We start from the raw sequence: 13,717 nt of genomic DNA, 5'->3' as shown, positions 1-13,717 counted from the left end.
CTCCTGAGATTTCTGCTTCCAGATCTATATAGAAAAGAAATGAATACAGGTATTGAGCACTTCAAAAATAAAACAAGGGTGAATTTTACTACCTATCTGTCATGAAGAAAACTTGAAGTTTTCATTGTTCAACAAGGAAAAATTACACTGTAAACAGAATGTATGTTCTGAATATAAGCAAGCAGCAGTTTTCTTAGCTATATTACTTTTACAAGATTTATTTTTATTTGAAAGGCAGAGCTACACACCAGCAGAGACATAGAGTTCTTTCATCCATTGGTTCACACCCCAAACGTGCATAACAGCCAGAGCCAGTCCGAAGATAGGATGCTCCTTCCAGGTCTCTACATGGGTGCACATTCCAAGGACCTGAGCCATCCTCTGTTGCCTTCCCAGGCCATAGGCAGGGAGCTGGCTAGGAAGTGGGACATGACACAAATTGGCACTCAAATGGGATACCAGCACCACAGTGGAGGATTAGCGTGTATACCACATCAGTCCCGGGTCTATATTATTTCTTGGACTTCAAATATGCTTCCCTAGTAGTATTGACGTGCTTGCTCTAGTAATGAAATATTTGCATTTTAACTGACAAGAATTTCACTTCTAACTTGCACAGACATACAGACACACATACACTTAGAGACGAAATATCTCCTTCTATTTTATTTCACTTAAAAATGATGAAATCTCAACAATTACTAATGAAGGATTTGATAAATCTTAAGGAATTTTCTGATTGATTTTCAAATTAATTTGTTCAAAATTAATATATGAGAGAGAGATGTGAAGAGGAACAGAGAAATGGAAGGTAGAGAGGGATAGAAAGAGAGAGGGAGAGACAGTGTGGGAGAGAGAGAAAGGAACAGCAGAGAGAGAGGGAGAGAGGTGGAGGGTAAAAGGGGGAGAGAGGGGAATGGAGGGGGAGAGGGTACAGGAAGGAGGGAGAGGACGGAGAAATTCTCCTACTCACTACTGCACAAAAACCTGCAACATCCAGGGCTGAGCCAGACACAATAATAGAACGAGGAAATCAATCCATGTAGGGGGCAGGAACCTAATGACATACCCAGCATGTACATTAGTGAAAAACCACAATCAGGAACACAATATGGGATGTGGCTTAACTGCTCCTGTACCAAATGTCCATCCCAAATGCAGCCTTTTTTTTTAAAGATTTATTCATTTTTTATTACAGCCAGATATACAGAGAGGAGGAGAGACAGAGAGGAAGATCTTCCATCTGATGATTCACTCCCCAAGTGAGCCGCAACGGGCCGGTGCTGCACCTATCCGAACCCAGGAACCTGGAACCTCTTCCGGGTCTCCCATGCGGGTGCAGGGTCCCAATGCATTGGGCCGTCCTCAACTGCTTTCCCAGGCCACAAGCAGGGAGCTGGATGGGAAGTGGAGCTGCCGGGATTAGAACCGGCGCCCATATGGGATCCTGGGGCTTCCAAGGCGAGGACTTTAGCCGCTAGGCCACGCTGCCGGGCCCAAATGCAGCCTTTTTTAAAAAAAAAATTATTTTTTTCTTATTGGAAAGGTGGATATACAGAGAGGAGGAGAGACAGAGAGGAAGATCTTCTGTCCGATGGGTCACTCCCCAAGTGGCCACAACAGTTGGAGCTGGGCCAATCCAAAGCCAGGAGCTTCCTCCGGGTCTCCCATGCGGGTGCACAGTCCCAAGGCTTTGGGCCGTCCTCTACTGCTTTCCCAGGCCACAAGCAGGGAGCTGGATGGGAAGCAGGGCTGCCGGGATTAGAACCGGGGCCCATATGGGATCCTTGTGTGTTCAAGGCGAGGACTTCAGCTTCTAAGCTATCGCATCGGGCTCCAGATGCAGCTTTTTAATATCTGCATTTTTATCATAGATGTCTGCAGGAATGTTGCAAAACTAACAGCACACAAGGCAGCCAGGCATCAGTTCGAATCACCACATAAAGACACATCGTTCTGGCTGCGATCAGTGTGTTTCAACAACTGTATCACTGAGGTTACAGTCACTGAACTAGTTCAATAAATTTAAAAAGGAGATTTCACATATTTATAGGCATGAATGACTTTAAAACATTTACTGAAGAAGGAACACAACCATAAGCATGGGCAGCCTGTGTTCCCTCCTGGATTTCCAGAACCAAAAATCCTTAGAAACTTTAAGTCTAGCTATACTCCTATGGCTGTCCACCTGGGTGTGTGCATCTTCCATTTCAAACCTACTCACCAAGCCCACTGGTTAGACATTTACTGCCTAGCATTATATTATTTCATAAAATGCTATTATTTCTTTTCAGAGAAAGAGAGAAACAGAATACCTTGGGAAGCAACAGACTTGTCTTAGTCAAGTTTTTATGGATAAAATTAAGTTGGTCATTTATGATGAGAAGTTATTTATTTCTCAATTTTGAAGGCTGGAAAACCCAAAACTAAGGCCCTGAGAAGTGTCTTCTTACTGTGCCATGACATGCTGGAGGGCATTATGTGGCAAAACCAAGTCAGAGAAGGGGCAGAGGCAGAACATGCAGTGGGGAGCTTTTTATGACAAAGTCACTTGTAAATAATGAGCCACCGATACATTAACAGCACTGATCCAGTGAAGGAATTGAAGCTCTTGCGATCTCATCGCATCTTGAAGGCCTCGTCTCCCAACTTTTTCACAGGGACAGAGTTGAGCATGAGCATTGCAGGGATCATTCAAACCTTACCAAGAATTTCCTATGGAAGAACTCAACGTGAAGCAGCATTCATGTGCGCTACACGAGAATCAACTACATAAGAAAATATCTGTGGTGTCAGGAATTCGGACTGATCACAGGAAGGACACAGAGCCTACTGGTTAAGACACCCACATCCCAAACAGAATAGAAAAGTTTTATTTGTGGGGCTGGTGTCTGAGTCCAGCTTACCAATAACGTAGAGCTAGGCAGGAAGCATGATGACTTGAGTAACTGAGGACCTGCCACCCAGGTAAGAAATCTAGAATCAGTTACCAGCTCATGGCCTCAGCAGGGTCTAGCTATGGCTGTTGAAGGCATCTGGGGAGTGAACAGCAAATGAAAACACTTGTTCTCTGTTTCTGTCAAATTTAGTAAGATAAAACAGTGCAAAGATAGATTCCACTGGAAAAGTAAATGACTTCATCACAAGAAACAAAACTGTAAATCACCATCAAAACTCTACAAATTATACATCTACGGAGATTGAACAAAGTCTTCTTGAATGAACAATGAAGTCAACTGAAGAAAACAAAAAGAAAATTTAAAACTTTCTTCAAACAGAAGAAAGCACAATAAGCCAAAACCTGTTTGATAAAGCTAAGGCAGCACTCAGAGGAGGACTTTCAGTAATAAGCTTCTAAATAAAACAGGAACATCAATTCACTTAACAACACATCTCAAGGACTTAGAGCTTCCATTTGCTGGTTCATTCTCCCAAATGGACACAATGGCTGCAGCTAAACCAACCCAAAGCCAGAAACAGTGAGTCTCTTCCAGGACCCAAGAACTTGGGACATCTGCTGCTTTCCCCAGGCCACAAGCAGGCAGCTGGATCAGAGACGGAGTAGCCAGAATTGGGACTAAGGGCACCACAGACAGCAGTTTCCCCTCCAGACCACAGCACCAGCCCCACTTTATTTTTCTAAGACTCACATATCTACACCAACAAAATAGTGACCCCTCTGAAAACTGACAATGGCAGCAGCTCTTGGTATCTGGCACTCAGGCTGCAGCGCCAAGTGAATGCATAAACTGGGACACAAAGGTTCATACTATTACATTTCCTATATCAAAACATATCTGAAGGAATTTTTAGGAGCTTAAAATAATAATTCAAAATGATGACAGCACTGTTACAGTTTAAAAGACATCTTTTTCTTCCTTAGTTCTATGTTTCTAACAATTACTGGCATTTTAGATTGTATCAAATAAGGCATAATTTCAATATAGATAGATAGTAACTGTCCATGGCTGGTGATCCAGGCTGCCCATCAAGTTGAGTTTAAAAAGTCCCACTGGTCACCTTGGCCCCACACACTGGAATTCTAATTACATCCACCAGCTTCTCCCTTCACTATTATCCCTATCTTCCTGCTGTTAGGAAAAAGCTGTGCACTGACACGTAACATAGGCTCCTTACCCTCCAACCTAAACATACACTCCAAATACCATTTTTTCCTAAACTGCAATTTCAAATCTGCACATAGCTTATCATCCCCACCCTACAAACCACAGCTAAATACTCCAGGCATGTGGACTTTATACGTCGCATATTCAGAAATTTAGAAACTAAAGGCCTGATACCGTAATTCAGCTGATGACCCAGGTTCTGCTGGTCCATACCATGTTTTCATTTCTGATAATTTTTAACATCTTAAAAATCCTAAAACTCAGGGCACCTGGTTCCTTAAAACAAATTCGTATTTAATACTTGCTTTATCCACCTAAAGCTCTGGTGGCAGAAATTTTGTATCACACAACTTTGCAGATCAAAAAGGGTATGTTGGATAGTAACATTACTATTTTCAAAGAATGAACTAGTAATATTTGAACACCTAGAATTTCACTGCATGAAGTGGGTAAGTTATTATATATAATGTAAAATGTGATAAACTTTCTCTTATTATACATTATATTGTTCTGTTTTTGCTTTTTTGTGTTGCAGTACACCGAGACTCAAGATATTAAAACACTAAACATCAATGAATATTTTACTGACACAAAAACAACAAAAAAGAGCCAACAGTGTACCAGAAAGTTAGTTGTTCTGTGCTTCTCCAGGTTTCATTCAACAGACTGGCATCGGGCACCTATTACATACTGAGAATTCAGGACACACACAAAAAAACAAACAATCTCAGACTACATCCTTGGAATTTGGCATGTATTAATTTTCCCAAAGAAACCATGTAAACTCAATTATAAGACTATCAATCCACATGATTGTAAGCACTTTTTCAGAAATTTCAATTCTTTGAAATCTCAAGTAAATAGTCCGAAATATAAAGCAGTTTTCACAATAAAAACTCAATTTACCAGGATCCACCTTATAGCTCCAAGAGCTATAAAGGTTTCTCTGAGAGTTCACATATGACTGAGGAACCTGAATGATCTCCACAATTATGCAGTCCAGTGGTTCTTTTTGATACTACTAAACATTTTTGCAGGTCACTGGGTCTCTGCTTCATTTACTATGACTCTGTATCAAGAAAGTATCCAAAGAAAACATGGAAGGACCTACTGCAATAAAATTTTATTTACAAAAACAGGTAGTGGCTCAGATCTGGGCTGTGGAAAAACAGTTTGCCAGTCTCTAATGAAATCAACAAAATAGTGGCCAGTGTTGTGGTGCAGTGGGTAAGCAGTGCTTGTGATGCTGGCCTCCTGTACCAGCTGCTCTGCTTCCCATCCAGCTTCCTGCTGATGAGTCTGGGAAGGCAGAAGAGAGCCCAAAGGTACATGCTCCTGCCTCCAACGCGCCACCAAGTTACTGCTTCCCATTGTAACCTTTTGGGAGTGAGTCAGCCAATGTCAAATTCCTCTCAATGTCAAATTCCAATGCCTTTTCCTCCCCTCTCGCACTTTAAAGTGAATCAATTTTAGAAAAAGTAAAAAGCAACAGAACAAGCAACTATTTACATTGGCCTGATATTTGAGAAACCAAGTTGACAAACACAAATGCCACATATAGCTTTGAAACAGCTAGTTTTACAGACAGTGCAGATTTAAAAAAAAAATCTATATTCAAAACAAAATGTATTTTAAAATACTGTAAAAAGGTACACCTTATATTAACCACTTATTTCCTTTCAGCTAATCAAAACCAATTCCTGTATCTTTAATACAGAGATAAAATAATACGGAAATTAAAATTGTCTTCTTCACTTCTACTTTGTAAGTTTCAGGGGCAAACAAGACCACTATAGAAATCATTGTGACTTTATCAAATGCACATTTACTCTGACACCCAAAGGAGGATGCTCATCTTCTCCCCCACAGCATCCAAAAAGGCTTTAACAATAAACGTAACACTTCCTATTTCTCTTTCTGTAAAATACATCCTTTGAGATGACAGGCAGAATAAAGGCCAACCTGACTCCCCATCCTCACTGTGTGGTCCTGGACATCACAGCAGCTGACATCAGCAGTGATAAATCACTTAATTTCTTTTAAGAAAGAGAATGTCCTTTGGAAATAAGGCAAAGAAGAAAGCCAGCAGCAGATAGTCACTGTCTTCAGCACCACTCCATTGCCAGAACACTGGTAATTGTTATTGGCATGCCCTATTCCAAGACACAATGAATCATCTCATTGCTGCCGATACATAAACTGATTTTAAGCTTCTTCTTTACTAAGTTTCCTATATTCTGAACAGTCTTCCCTAAACTCCCCTTTCATTATATGTGTAATCATGGTAAACACTGGGAAATTATTGTTATGCTAGTAAAGAACATTTAAATGCACATTTATGCCCCTGTTTAGAAACGTCAGAAAATTCTTTTCTCATTCATCTCACTCCTACAAAATGGTTCACACCATGGAACAAAGAGAATCATACTGCAATTCAAAGAAGATTCAGCTGCCAGGGCTGGCGCTGTAGCACAGTGGGTAAAGCTGCCACCTGCATTTCCCTCATCCAATATGAGCACTGGTTCGAGACTTGGCTGCTCTGCTTTGGATCCACTTCCCTGCTATGCACCCACGTGGGTGACCCAGAAGAAGCTCCTGGCTCCTGACTTTGGACTACCTAAGCTGCAGTCTTTGTAGCCTTTTGGGGAGTAAACCAGCAGATCTGTCTTTTCCTGTGTGTGTGCAGGGGAGGAGGAGGAAGAGAGAGAATGAGAGACAGGACGAGTTAGAGAGTTTAGCCACCAACAATGGTGGCCAATCACACTTCCCACCTTACAACTCCTATTCATCCATTATCCCCATTCTTACAGGTCAAATTTTATCAAATTTTAATTACTGAACAGGGCAGGTGTCTTACTTTTGTTCTCTTTGGTATAAGAAATGAGAAAGCGAACATTTAGAAACAACTGAAGGACTGGAGCTGCTTCACTGCTCCCAATGTTGACAAGCTACATAAAATTTTTATGAAAACATTTGTATCTCATAAATGTGAACACATTTTCTTTCATTGTTTTGAGTCTTAGCTCATTCTAGATTTTCATATTTGGTGCAGTCAGTACCTATTTTATGGAGGCAAGCAAAAATACAATTTCAGGAGGAGAAAAGCACTATCAAAGATGAAAATCATCAAACACTTCCAGTTTGTTCAATGACTCTTAGTGACTCAAGGCACTGACTGTATGGAACAGTAAATGTGGACTGCCACAATAACAGAACAAAGGGATTATCCTTAGTCCATGTGGCTATTTAAAAAAATACCAACAGCATGTAATTCTCTCCACGACATTACCTCAGCCTCTCTAACCTTCTGCTAACATACATGTTCCAAAATAGAACACAATTATGAAAATGTATACACACTGTTAACAATATGTTAGCATCATATGAAAAATGGAAAGCAGACAGAATTATGACACTCCTTTCCCAAAACTCCTAGCATCCTAACTCCTGGATCCTGTAAACATAGCAGGTTTTATGACAAAGGGTTTATTTAAAGTTGTAGATGGAATTTACATTGCTAATCAACTAATCATCAAATTGTGAGATTATCCAAATCAGCCTGATGTAACCACAAGGGTTAGTAATGGCCAAAGAGGGAGGGAGACGAAGATAAAGGAACAGAGAGATGAGTAGCTACAAAAGAAGGGATCCCAAGATGGAGGAATAGGACCATCAGATAAGAATGAAGACCGCCAGATGAAAACAGACAAGGAAAGAGATTTTCTCCTAAGGTCCAGAGGAGGAACAGTTTCTGGCTGGCCTTTTATTTTACACCAATGATCTCTTATTGGACTCTGGCCTGAAGAAATATAACAGAATAAATAAATTTGTGTTATGTCAAGTCTCTGTCCATGATTATTTGTGAGATCCAACAAAAACACACTAGATATTTCTGATATGTTAGTCCTTACATAATCCTATGAGAGGTTGCCACTATCCTAATTTCACAGGTGAAGACACCACAAGATAGTAAGTTGCTCAAAGTCACAGAGCTAGGAAGTGGAAGAGCCAGCATCTAAGACAGTCAGGCTCAGAAGCTCAAATCCTTAGCCAACCCTTTATATCTCAAAAGATGAAATACCACAGCAAATACTTTATGCATTGACATTCACTGTGGTTGAAATGTAGGTCTGCTGATAGATGGTCATTAGAAGATCAGAGTCATTATGTGGTCAAAAGATGGAGTTACTGACTGAAGCATTTAATCAAGAATATGGATGTAGCAGAGTGGGGTTATAACAGGAGACAACCGAAAATCTAACTTGAGGCCTAACTCAAAATATGTAAGCAAACCAAATAAAAACACTCTTAGGAAAACTCAGGATGCATCAATCCATCTCACTTCCTTCAGACAACCATTCTCATCCAATGCTGTAAATAACTTCCTTTCCACAGCTCAGACTGCCTCCAGAGGGTCTACACTCCCCAGTGAGTCAATGTCTTTGCGATGTCTTCTCATCCTGGCTCCTCTCCTTGGATCTTGGTGCAGCAGGGGACAGGGAGGGAATCTCAGGTAGAGATGCCTGCATCTGACAAGGATGAGCCTATCTGCAAATTGCTTGTTATCTCAGATAAGAAAAGATTTCAAATCCTACAAGAAAAGACCATAATGGAATTTAGGATCCTTGTTTCTCTGTCCAAAAAAATTTCCATAGTTAGAAAAAATGATCTTAGTAAAATTCAACCATACTGAATAATGAGTAAGCATTATTCCCTACACAGCACTGCATTCATTATGCCCATGTACTGCCATATTTTTTAAAGAAGCTATCAAAAAGCACATACTACAATAGGCATTGAGCTAAGACATAAATTGTACCCTAAAGCAAGTCCTAATTTTAACAAATGTAGCTTTGAACAAATTTTAGAATAAAAATTTAATTTCCCTTTGGCAGGCACATTGAGGAAGACATACAATGTATGTAGAAACAGTTTATTAACTATATGACAAAATACAATTTAATAAAGTAGCAATATTCTATGACTAAGAAAATTATATTTTTGTATCATAAAGCAAATTTTCCAATACACAACTGTTTTTAAAGTGCACAAAGCATGTTATTATCCAACTCAACAGTTCATTTGTAATTTAATTACAATTTTATTAAGCTCCCAAAAATTATGTCGAAATATTTGTCCATCATAACACTTTAAATAAACTAAATTATCTTGCTTGGTTCACTATAGTAGCATGAAGGATGAAATGAATTTTTGTGGGATGACTTTTTCAAAGCATAGATGATCTTTAATACCTGCGCTGAGTTTTGTTGTCATGGGGACCATCTAGGAGAAACCATTTCAACAACAGAATTTCAGACCTGTTAAAATACTGCCTTAAAGTCTGGCTTCACTTACAACTTGGAAATCAAAACTGCAGTAACCATTTTTAATGCATAAATCATCTGGTTAAAACATAGATATATTGACCTCACTCTTGGAAAAGCCTTGAATTCCCTTTCCCTGCGAGATTCTGGAATCAGAGCACTCCCAACAAGAAAATTCTGTTGCCTGGCAGATAGCCATGGAAACATAAGGACTCTCTGAGCCTGCTCCGAAGCTGGCATGATAGAACTGCAACTGGGAAGCCTAGCATAAGGTTCCACAGCTGCTGTCTCCTCATTTCATATCTGTTGTCATTTTGAAAAGAAATCCAGCTAATTTTTTCTTTTCCTGTAAGCTTATCTGAAAACCAGTATCCAAGAGAAAGAAAATCTCAGCAAACGGTGGAATTAAATGTCAACGCCCTGCCCCCACCCAAATCTAAAGTCGTGAAGACTATACTTCCAGGCATTATTTCTATAGCTGGTGACCAGAGAAGTTTTCTCTGATAACAGAGCATTGGGGGAAGGGAGAATGGAAGAAATCTACATAGTGCAAACAGAAAAAGGTCCAAATCACAGTTAGTTGAGAGTATTATCAGCCTGAGTATAATCCCAGTGAACTCAAGCTAGTCTACAGAAGGGTGACATCTAAAGATCGCATTTTCTGAAGGGATCAAATGACACTATTCTTTCAAAATGTTGCCACATGTCACCTGATCTCAAACCTGTCTCCAATTATACTATGAACCCTGCATCCTAGCAAAAGCAACCTGCTTGTTATTCCCCCCAAACAGGCTGTATATGTTGTACCTCATAACACCCACTGCCTGAATGCCCTTGAACCATTGTCCTACAAGAAGTCATCCAAAAAAACAAGATAAATTACACCTGGAAGAACTGACTTCCACATTTATAGAAGCATTTTATTCATACTGTTTGATATTTGCTTTCTGCTTCCCAATATACTCAGGTGTCTACATCATCTCTCTACAAGAACACATCGTGTAAGGGGATGGGAATCACGCAATGACTTTTGATATAATAGCTGCTTCTCTAATTACTTGGGTGACAATAATGATTTAATGACATAAAATTAAGAAATAAAAATTTCAATCAATTAATATTTAATAGACTCAATGTATAAATTTTTAAGCAGATTAAGTCAAGGATTTATCAGGTATATATTTAAACACACACACAGTTACTCACAGACGTAACTTCAGAGAACACCAATGAAAAACAGTAACTCATTTACATAGACACCTATGCACAGACATTCTTAGAAGACTCAAGAGCAGCTGGAGTTTAATTATTTCTAAAGAAAATGATTAGACCTTTTCCCCTTAAAAGATTTTTTTCAGTTTGTCAACAAAACATACATATTTAAAATGAACCTGACACTAGAGCATGAAGTAGTAATTATGACTTTTAAAACAGCTATTCAAAGACACTACCTTGGCAGCTTTGGAAATCAAATAAGGGAAATATTTTTTCTAAAGACATAATACTAAACATCTCATTTTAATAGACCATTCTATAACAAAAAAGTTAGAATTATTTCAAGTCCAAAAATAAAACATTTGTTATTCCAATAGTTATTAGACACTTGTGGAAAGTGCCTCAAATGCAACAGGTCCAATGCTTCAGTGGCTACACATTGAGGCCCCTGCATGTACAAAACAAACTTTTGCATGTCCTTGACGAGCCAATGCTAAAGAATTTTACGTTCTTAAAGATATGCAATTATTGTGCTCGCTTCGGCAGCACATATACTAAAATTGGAACGATACAGAGAAGATTAGCATGGCCCCTGCGCAAGGATGACACGCAAATTCGTGAAGCGTTCAATATTTAAAAAAAAACAATAAAAAAAAAGATATGCAATTATTTTAAAATTTACTGTTTATCTGAATAAAATGGTCACCTTCCCATTCCATTATTTCATATGGCCTCTGTCTACATTGCTGCTGAACTACAAACTTCCTATTTTTACTTACTGGTATCTTTATTCAGTGGAGCACCCAGCCCTTGGATTTAATGATAGCTAAAACATGTGATCCCCAAAAATAAAGTTATGAAAAGCAGGGAGGCAAAAAGGGATGGAGGGAAGCAAGTTTGGAAAGGGGCAGGTAATACATTCCTAGAGTTGTATCCATGAACTACACTGAATCTGTTCTCTTTGTATTAATATTACATTGATACGAAAAAATAAAGTGTAAGAGAAAATAGTTTTTAAAAATAAAATAAAACCTCACTCCTTTACTTGTACTCTTACTTTAGTTCAAAGTGCCACTCTGAGCAGAAACATCTACACCAGCCTAGACTTGATTCCCAGCCTCAAACTCTGCAAGAAGGCTACAGTGCCATGGAAAGCAAAAGACATGGGTTAAACAAAAAGACATCTTAGTATCATATTAAAGCTTTGGACAAGGTATTCTACCTCATTAAGCCTCAGTTTTACAGTTGGTAAAGGAAGGTCATTGAATCTCTCTTCACATGAGTCTTACAAGAAATTTCCTTAAAATAAAAACGAAAGTTTCAACTAACAGGTTCTGAGCTATACTTCTATCATGTTATATTTTTCTCTCTGAGAACCAATTTACCAACATTAAAAGTTATAGAAAATAACATAAATAAAACAAAAATTCAGATACACTTTGTTTAATCCACTCTTCCAAATTTGAGTAACTATACCTCTTTTAAGGATTCACTAACATTGCTCTCCACACCAAATAAGCTGCAAAACAGTAACCTATTTTATGGACTGTCATAAGATTAAGGCTTACCTTACATCTCACACAATCATACAAATATTAATTTAAATCCCCTCTCTGGCAAATGAATTTTCACTCCTAAAAAAATTCCATCTGTTCCCATTTCTGTTGACCACTGACACCTGGGTTGACATCAGCACCTTCCAACAACTCAATATCCTCTCATCTCTCCAGCAGATTCTGCACCCAGAAACATTTACAAAAGAGGTGTGTAAGCACAGCCTTCCAGGTAAAGAACAAATTCCTTGGTACTAACACTCCTCTCCATGTAGTCCCAAATCCATTTCCAGTACCAGAACCGTATCCCTCACTTTTTGAAGCTGCTCCTGCCCAGCTTAAGACAGTGTTTCTGCTGTAATCCCCACATTGTTTGCAGCTGGGTTCTGGCTCGCGATGATTTGCACTGGCTTCCAGAGCTCCACTGTTCCCATGCAGAACTTTGGTATGTAAAAGTCACCCCACATCCAGTCCTTTATCTGTCTGCCAATCTCCAATGCCAACTCCAATGTCACTTCTCTGAAGTCTTTAAGAGTGAGTCACTTATCTAGGGGACTCCTATGAACTTTGTTTTCAACTCTATCAGAGAGCTACCAAATCTCTGGAGCAAAATGGAAAATATTTAAGCACTAAGTTGGAAATCACAGATTCTTGGAGCCTGAGATGTGCCATAAGCAGGTAAAACCTCCACCTACAATGCAGCACCTCATATTGATGCCAGTTAAGTTCCTGCTGCTCCATTTTCAATCTGGTTCCATGCTAATGACCTGTGGAAGCACCTAAGGATGGTACAAGTGTTTGTTACCATGACACTCACGTGAGAGACCCAGATGAAGCTTCTGGTTCTTGGCTTCATTCTTGCCCAACCGAAGCTGTTGCAGTTATTTGGGAAGTAAGCCAGTGGATGAGCTCATTTTCTCTCTCCCTCTTTCTTTCCCTCTTTATAACTCTACTTGTACATATTATTTGTATCACCAAGTCAGATTTATAGAGAGGAGGAGAGAAAGAAAGATAACCCATCTGCTGGTTCACTCCCCAAGTGCCTGCAACATTCAGAGCTGAGCTGATCTGAAGTCAGGAGCCTCTTCCAGGTTTCCCACACGGGTGCAGGATCCAAAGCATTGGGCCATCCTCAACTGCTTTCCCAGGCCACAAGCAGAGAGCTGGAAAGGAAGCGGAGTATCCGGGACATTAACCAGCACCCATCAGGGATTCTGGCGCATGCAAGGAGAGGACCTTAGCCACTAGGCTACTCCCTTCAACACAAAATAAAGCTTATTTTAAAAACTATAAATTCCGAAAGCATTTCTTCCAATCAAAATCTCAGTCATGTCATACATTCTTTAGATAAATACACATATATAATACACACATACACACACAGATACAGGAAAACATGAGAATAGAAACCCTCTACACAGTAAGTTCACCAAATACATCATTTATTCAAACAAAACAAACCTGATCTCATTTTTAAATACCTGATGGTATCCTAACA

General features: G+C 39.3%; 1 protein-coding gene and 1 non-coding gene across 4 annotated transcripts in view; one reads left to right on the top strand and one right to left on the bottom strand.

The window, feature by feature from the left end:
* BICC1 (BicC family RNA binding protein 1) overlaps positions 1-13,717 on the bottom strand; it is a 261,793-nt gene that overhangs the window by 68,452 nt on the left and 179,624 nt on the right. The gene's annotated exons all lie outside the window — the stretch shown is intronic.
* On the top strand, positions 11,197-11,303 carry LOC131481813 (U6 spliceosomal RNA). The gene has a single exon (XR_009246582.1). It is a non-coding gene; the product is annotated as a U6 spliceosomal RNA (small nuclear RNA).

Source organism: Ochotona princeps, chromosome 13 (assembly GCF_030435755.1).
Source record: "Ochotona princeps isolate mOchPri1 chromosome 13, mOchPri1.hap1, whole genome shotgun sequence".
Taxonomy (NCBI): Eukaryota; Metazoa; Chordata; class Mammalia; order Lagomorpha; family Ochotonidae; genus Ochotona; species Ochotona princeps.
This window is presented reverse-complemented; position numbering and strand designations above follow the sequence as displayed.